Source organism: Centruroides sculpturatus, unplaced genomic scaffold, assembly GCF_000671375.1.
Source record: "Centruroides sculpturatus isolate CEXI.00-Female unplaced genomic scaffold, Cexi_2.0 scaffold269, whole genome shotgun sequence".
Taxonomy (NCBI): Eukaryota; Metazoa; Arthropoda; class Arachnida; order Scorpiones; family Buthidae; genus Centruroides; species Centruroides sculpturatus.
In genome coordinates this window covers 91,332-100,438 of record NW_019384601.1, presented here as the reverse complement: position 1 = coordinate 100,438, position 9,107 = coordinate 91,332, and positions in this window count along the sequence as shown.

The following is a 9,107-nucleotide window of genomic DNA, read 5'->3' as shown; positions in this document are numbered from 1 at the left end:
GCCCCATTACTGTTGCCCCTATACCAGGGGCAACTTTAATAAAAATAATTAAAATAATTACAACTTTACAAAAAGAGAGAAGTTGCCGATCTTGCCCCTATACCCGGGGCAACTTCGTCAATTTCTCTCTTCTTGTAAAGTTGTAATTATTTTAATTATTTTTATTTCCAAACTGATTTTAACCAGTTCTATAGTAAGGTAACATTCCAATAGACAATATGCAAAGCTTTTTTTTAGTTTACAGCAGTATTTATTACACAAAATTTAAGTAGAGCTTAACATGCCGATCTTGCCCCGGTCTCCCCTATATATATAGATATAGAAGATATAGATATAGATATAGATGTTAATGGAGATTGATTATCATATTGCTCACTATTTAATAACAATTTCTTTATGCATAGTTTATGAAGGAGAAATATAACTGGTGCATTTCTTTATATTCGAAAGAGTATGTTGGCAGTTTAGTTTCAAATTTTATTAATAGACAAATTCATGAACTAATTTACATTTTCGTGTTTTTATTGTTTTTCTGATTACATGATTCCAGAATAAAAAATTTCACCAGTTTCATCGTTAAATCTGATATAATTTGAATATATTATTTCAATCTTCGAGGCCAAAAAGCCAGAAACTAAGAATTACATGTTAAAGAAAAGATCGTTAAACACACTCATACTTCTCAGGTTCTCCAACTTTATATCGACTTTTTAAAAATTGACTGTCTGACTGTCTCATTCAATACTTAAGGTTATTCTTTCTGTACCTCTAGATGATTTGTGTTACATATATTTATATAATTTAAGATCCATTTTAAATATTTTTCAACGATAATTAAACACAGAAAAGAATTAATTGGATTAATACTCTTTACTTTCAATATATGCAAAGGATTATTCACAGTCAGATAATCCAGGTGACGTAAACTTACGTCAAAATTCAATAGGATATAGAATCAATTGAAATTAATGCTTCATATTTTCCTTGAGTGGTCGTATTCAGACATTATAGAACTGTTCATCACTGCATGTTCGAATTAGTTTCGGATCATTTCCTTTAAAATATGTAAAAATTTTATCTTACATTTTATCCGTTATTGGAAATGATAATAAAGGTAAGCCACAGAACACAACGAGCACACACAAAAGATTACTAAAGGCGGGCGCATATGAGATTGTGAAGACAGTTTGTGCATGCACACACGACATATATTCTATACAATTCTTATTTGATTTTTTTAAAAATATCCTTACACATTCATTTCTTTACATGTCCTACCTATGTTTAATAACAATACACTCACCTAAATTTATAATCGACTTGACTATTGTATTTAAATAAATAACAGTATTCTCAAAGGATAATTACAAATACATCACTCGAAGGTTACTTATTATTTTTAGACAGAACAAGTATAAATAGTTAACTTGCGGTACTTTCAGTTACTTTTTGAATAGAGGAATGTTTGGGATAGCAGATATCGCGATGAAAGATTGAGTTTATGCCGTAAATGTAAGCTTTGTTTTTATTGTAATTGTATACTATTTAAAAAATTTAATATAGAGGAGAAGGTGGTATTATGGAACCCCAATTACATTTTAGTGAATTGTAAACAAGGTATCATAACTACACCCACATTTTTTGTGCGAAAAGTACCGATAACTAGTAAACTAAATGTTCCTAATTGGATTTTTCGCTAGTGTAATTACAAGTATGGTTTTTGAAGGCTTTTGTACAAAAAGTCCGAAAGTAGGCTTAGAGAAAATCGGGTGGTAATATGGAACCTTACTGTATATTTTCAAAAAAATGCTTTAATGTAGCCAAAAACAAATAGGAAAGGACAAAAAATGTTAAATAATTACCAAATTATTTACTCCAATGTATTTTATCGCAAAAATGCTTTTATAATAGAAAAATATGACCTCCATCAACAATATATATTCCAGCAGCTCTTTTTCGATATTCTCGGGAAGAATTGGCTTTCTACCTAGTGTCTTTTTCACAAATTGCTCTGGAGGAATGTCTGCTTGCAAATAGAAAGTTCGGAGGAGTTGAGTTCCATATTACTGTAAAAGCACCAATGGGGTCCGTATTTCACGCATCGCCATCTCGAATTAACTTATGTCTGTCAAGACCAAATTTTAAAAAACTTGATCATCACACAGATTAATATGTACCCCTAAGTCTCTGGAACGGAATACATGCATCAGTGAACCTACAACTTCACGATTTTTATTTTAAAAATAATTAAATTCACTTAGCATTCAAAACTTGCGAATTTTGAAAAAAAAACAAATTTGCCGATTAAATGCGAACAACTGTTTAACTGAAGTAAAACGGGTTTTCCCCTTGCTATGGATATCTGCCTAGTTCAGTTCAGCCACATTCCGCTGCAGTTCGCCTTTATTATCAGTTCGAAATGGTGGTTCCATAATACCCGCAGTGTTCCATAATACCACCTTCTCCTCTATACAGTATATTGTTATTATTGGTTTATGTTTAGAAATTAATAATGTTTGATAGGATTTAGTGTATAAAACATTACATTTTTAATCGTATTTAATAAGAAATAAGTTCGTGACATTTGAATTTTTTAAGAGTGGTATGATTTTCAAATTTCTTATTGTTTCAAAAAATTCGAAATTTGTGATTACTGTATCAATATATAACTAATTTAAAATTAGAAATACGTATGGTTATTGGATGAAAAACTTCGAAAGATTAATACCAAATTTGCTTTAAATTTTCATTTTTCATTTTGGAGGAAATTAAGTTCATAAAATTTTATAATTTGACAAATGTAGATTACGGCATAATTTTACTACATTTTCTTTTTTATGTGTTGATCATTCACAAGCTACGTTCTAGATTTTGTAATATTTCAACAAATTTGAATAAATGCCAAAACATTACGTACTTATCAGAATATATCTTCATAGTTTATTCATTGCTGTAATTTTGGGTGCAATGTATTATAAAGTAATTCTTTGTCTATATTTCAATTTTTAGAATAAATGTTAAAGACGAATTATTCCGAGCGATATTGGTCAGTTTAGATAGTTATTAGAAATTATAATACGTATATCAAGCCAACAGAAGAGGAGGTTTATACTCGAAACGGGTGTCTTGGCAATTAATAAAGTGGATGTATCGATAGTCTATTGCCTTACTATACAACTTCATTGTGTGTAAGAGAAAGTGATTTAGTTATCCTAATATATAAATATAGAAATTTGAAGCTGGTAGATTTGATTTTCAATTAAAAATATTGATTTAGTTTCTTTCAAAAAACAATACATTTTCTCAGTTCTTCTTAAATTTAATTTCCTAGTAATATTTAATTTGCTCCAAACTTGAACCAACTGAGAATGTAAATGATATTAAAATATTTTTTTTAATTAAAATTCTGAAAAAACAAACAATTTAAGATATCAGAAGATATTTAAAAAAATATATATATATGTATAATACTGTATATATATGTATATATATATGTGTGTTTGTGCGTGTGTATGTGTAATAACTTATTATAAACATGATATATACGTATAAATTACATCAGGATTATATAAATGTTATTATTCTAATACATAATATTTATATCATGATTACAATAAAATTTCCCGCATTTATTTTTCGCTATTCTTTTCAACAGAAGTTGTGTTATTGTTCATTGTTATAAAATTAAGCATTATGGTCGATTTCCTTATTCGTTATTGATACTATTTTTTATTTTTTTGTGTTTAATATAAATTATATAAAATCGGATATAAAGATTCTAATAAGTTAAATTTATTTAATTATTTCATTATATAACTGAAACTATTGTATTGAATATAAAGTAATAAAAAATAATTAATGTCTGTAAAAGGAAATATGTACAGGTACCGTATTTCCTCTTCTCTTTTATGATTGCCTATCTATTAATTAATGTTTACAAAAACTAATTAAAGTTCGATGCCTAAAATCTAAGATTATTTTTTTTAATATAAATTTTGTTAGAGTCGTATCAGTGTCGATAGATATACTGGTCTCTCAGCCATGTTCTAAAGTAGAGTTAATGTGTCAGGTTGCTGATAGCTGGTGCTAGAGTTTCTTTGCGGCGAGAAGAAGTTGGTTTATCCATTTGGTTGGTAAGTAGTTTTACCGTTTTCAAGCATTTTTGTAACTTTTTTGCGAGGAAAAAAAAAAAACAAAAACAAGAGAATGCCGAATAAGTGTTTTGTGGCGGGTGAGAAGTGGTGACGCTTCTGCAAATCTAGTGAGAAGTGGCATGTTTTTACACCACTTTCGAACCAGTTAGATAAGTGGAAACGTATAATTACTCGAAAAGATCTATTGATATAACTTACAAGAAAATCAGAATTGATGAAGGATTTCTGATAAAGAATTGTGCACACAGTTGAGGGTAAAAGAGTTGATATTCCCCGGCAAAATGGTAACTAATACAAGATGCTTATCCTTCGAATTTTTCCAATTTTCCGTTATATTTGTCGTTAAAAATTCCAGAACATTTAATTAAAATTGTTTGCAGAACACTAGCTTGTTAAGTATTATTATTCGTGATGTAACGAATATTCGGTTACTATTCGGTATTCGGCCTATTCGGCCTATTTTTCGCTATTCGGCCGAATACCGAATACCTAAAAACAGGAGTAAGAAATAACAAAAACACAGTAAATTAATCATTTTGGTATCTAGATTTAATGTTGTCGGGTTAGTGTCAGCCACATTCCGCTGCAGTTCGCCTTTATTATCAGTTCGAAATGGGGTGGTTCCATAATACCCGCAGTGTTCCATAATACCACCTTCTCCTCTATGATACAAAAAAGGGAAATTTTCTTAAGCGCAAGAAAATATTGTATAAAAACTATTTACAGTGGTACCTCAGGATACGAAATTAATCCGTTCCGAAACTGAGATCGTATCATGAAAATGTCGTAAGGTGAATCATTTTCCCCCAAACGATTACATGTAAAACCAAATAATTCGTTCCAACACGAAAAACACACACAAAAAATAGCTAAGTAGTACATTAAAAAATAACTATAGTAATGAAAACACTGAAAAATGCGTTTTGTAGTTGTAAATGTATAAATAACCATAATAGAATGGTTTCGACAATGGAAGTGTTAAGTAACAATGGCAGTGTTAACAATGGAAGTGTTAAGAGAAAGCAACGTGCAAGATTTACAGGCGCAGATGCAGTTTTTTCGTTTTTGCGGGAAATCGAACATTTTTTAACCTATCTAAAAATTCTCTAATTAGTCTGGAAACAGTGNTAATTTTCTAATTTTTAACGATACAATAGCGACGATTATTATTTTAAAAAATTTTTGTTAGGCTTAACATCGATGAAAATTCAACGCGAAGTAGGTTAATAGCGATATACTAATATACTAATTAAATGGGATATAATAATATACTACACTTATAATGGATTTTTTCATACTTTTCGGTTATCCGACTTTTCAATTATCCGACCAACCCCAGTCCCCAATTGGGTCGGATAATCGAGGCTCTACTGTATTCACAATTTATAAGTACAAAGATCAGCACACGTACACACCTTATTCGTTCGAGAATCGTCGCACACATCTGAGAGTCTGACCCTGCCTATCCTTTTTAAGCACTCGTCTTTGCTCTTTCCTCCATCTTTCTACTCCATGTATGCCTATGAATACATCATAATACATGCTCACAATACTTTCAATTCATCACTTTTCTGTTGTAGTTTTTCCATTTTATAATTACATGACTCATAGCCTGGTGATAACAGAGAAAAGAGGCAGATAGGACGTCGGTATATGTCACAGTTATGATTTCACAGATTCGAGACAGCTTGGTAGCCCGAACGGTACCAGGCTTTCGTCCGTGCACGCTGTAACTTTCATTACAAGCATTTAGCTTTCCGAAGTTTATGACAACAATTGTTTGGCATTGGCGGCCGCGAATTTCACGCCAATAAGCTGCCTGACTTTGTTTTATTATGTTATCAACTCAATTTCATATTTATTTTCACATTTTCACTTCGCGGTCTTTCTCTGTTCGTTTTCCGTTATTTATCCGTGTAGGTCATTTCATTGTTATTCACATTTGATATCATAATTTATCACATACTGCCATGACGCTACTATGACGTCTGTCTGCTACAACTGTCAAGAATTAACGCAATTGGCAAAGCGTAGTGACAGCGGGCCAATAGAGAGCAGGGTCCTTGCCATAATGCAATTTGCGCGCCAATTTTCGTACGTGCGTTAATTAAGTCGAATAGTTTGGCCGAATATTCGGCTATTCGGCCTGAGGCCGAATATACTATTCGTTGCAACATTAATTATTATCAACCACTTATCAGATGTGGATAAATTAAATAAAAAATAAATTTTTTAAATATAATATCGTAATAATTTAAAATATTTTTAATTTTTTATTTACAGTTGTAAATTGAGATAAGTTTTTAAATATCTTAATTTAAAACTTTATATTGCTACGTATTTAGAGGTAAGTTTTGTACATAATTTTATTTTTCTGTATACGGTTTATCTGTTTAATAAATAGGTGCATTTGCGTTTTTTTATATTGTATTCCATTGCATATCTATGACAATATAATTGGGAAAACCATCGCTTATCCTCTAATGCATTTAAGCAACCACAGAAATTTAATTCAGATAAAGGCAAACTATTTTTTTTTAAAATAATTTATTAATTTTAATACTACATAAAGTACACAATTTTATTTTATTTAGTAATAATAAACAGTTTTTGGGATGTATTTTTGACATATGAAATTGCAGTTCTTATGACATTCACATTGTGTCTACATATTTTAGTAGTTTATAAGATATTCTGTACTGCATTAAAAGTAGATTATGAGTGCAGATTTATTGATAGCCTACCGACATTTTTCTTTGTTTATAAGTTCGTTTGTATCCGTCCTTTTTTTTTGGTCTCCTTTGTCACTAGAAACATTTGAAGTATTTGCTAGTTTTTTTCAAAACTCCGTCCCTCATACAACGCTTCGTGATTTTTTAATTTGGAATATACAGAATACTAAAACCACTATATTTTTATATGAAAAATACTTAAATTATTACGAAACGATTACAGTGAAAAACTAATAATCTTTGAATAATATGCCAGCTTATACCGTTACACTCCAATACACTACAGATGATAGGTCATTAAATGTATTCAGCAAATTCAAGGAATGTTTTATTCCTTGAATTCGCTGAATAATGTTCTTACGAATGTCTTACATAAAAATGTTATTAGCAAATATACAGTGGATAGGTGGCCAGATTGCCTACTAATTTGGGAAACCCGGAAATGAATCCGAAAGAGTCGATAAATCCAGGGATTTTTTGAGAGTTCGGGATATATCGGGCTCTGTTGGGCCATCTGGCTGCCTCATTGTGGGTCTGGCAGAACCCATAATGGGCTTGATTAAAAAGCCTCTTATTGTCCAAACAGCAGAAAATGTTAAAAGAAAATTTTTTATTAGAAAAATTTCAAATAAAATAATTTTTAAAATCTTGATTATTTATAAATCATGTTTATATGTTTAGCCTATATTTATAATAATATACTATAATATAATATTAATTACTAAGAAAAATTAATATAATTTCTTAGTAAATCAGTGAATTTATTTCTTTATAAAACTAGATAAAACAGCTTATTTGGAATTAATTTCTGCAGTAACTAGTCTGGAAACAATAATTAAGTATAGAATAATTGCATTTTTTAAATCTGATTTTATATAGTGCTTATATAAATAACTGTACTATTGTATGCAAATACTGTATAGGCTATTCAGATTCATCTCTGGCAATAATGATAAAGCTATATGTAAAATATACTCTATTACAGTATTTACTTAGTAGTGAATATTATATTACAGTAATACCCCGAACTTACGCGATTGGTGGGACCGAGCGATAACCGCGTAAGTCGAATTTGCGTAAGTCGGGGTATAATTTCCCAATTTGTGTAAAATCCAAGTCGGATGTATGTAAGCTAATAAATGTTCTCGTTAATCTTATCTCGTCTTTTGATTCGTTCACGATTACAAGAAATCACCACATACAGTCTCTCAAATCTCCGTAGATATAACAAATACAGAAATAAATAACACAAAATAAATTCTAGCTATGTGTCGATTCCGCGCGACATGTCCGAACATGTAAGCCGAACAATAGTGTGAGGGAGTGAGTAATCGGGAGTTGCGTGACGCTCAAACAAAAGACGAATCGACGAGATTTGAAAATCGCGTAACTCCGGGTTCGCGGGGTAGCGTAAGTCGAGGTATTACTGTATTTCTAACATTAGCAAATGATTTTCTTGATACTTATATTTATTGTAAATAAGACTATTTGAAATTTGCATAAATTTCTTGTTTTAAATACAGAACTTTCAAATTAAAATACAAGTATCCCTCGTATAACACGGTAGATACGTTCCGAAAAAGTATCGTGTTACGCGAAATTCGTGCTATACAATATAAAGGACTAATCACCCTGTACAAAAGAGAAAAAATCCAGCAAACATAACTTTCTCGGCAAAATAACTTAAAATTGTGTGTGGCAATATCTGTTATGAGATTTTATTTGAAATATTTTAATATTATTAATTACTAGCTGCAAGTACCAGTTTCGCTGGGTTTTTATTTGTTCGTACATTTATATGTAATATAGTTTTATATATATATAAAAGACTGTTTCTTTTCCTTTACATACTTTTTCTCTGATTTGATTTGTTTCCTTATAATTTTCAAGTTGCTCTTCTGTCTGATTATTTCTGTTTCGTTCATAATTTTCTCGTAGCAATGTTAGGTGTACTTCTCTTTCTTCCGTGGTTTCATTTCTCCGTGCCATCTTTTGCCTTTGATTCGAGACCGCAAAAATTCTTTCTTACGCTTTGGCATTGTTTTGTATATTTTTACATTTCACACTTCACTATTCACTTTCCACTTTCTACTTTTTTCTGTTATTTGTACACTTTTACTTATGAAAAATCAACTGAAGCATGTGCGTCACACTTCTCCAAAAGCCATTCCTACTACTCACACATAACGATCCTCGACTATTCCAAAACATTTTCGACTAT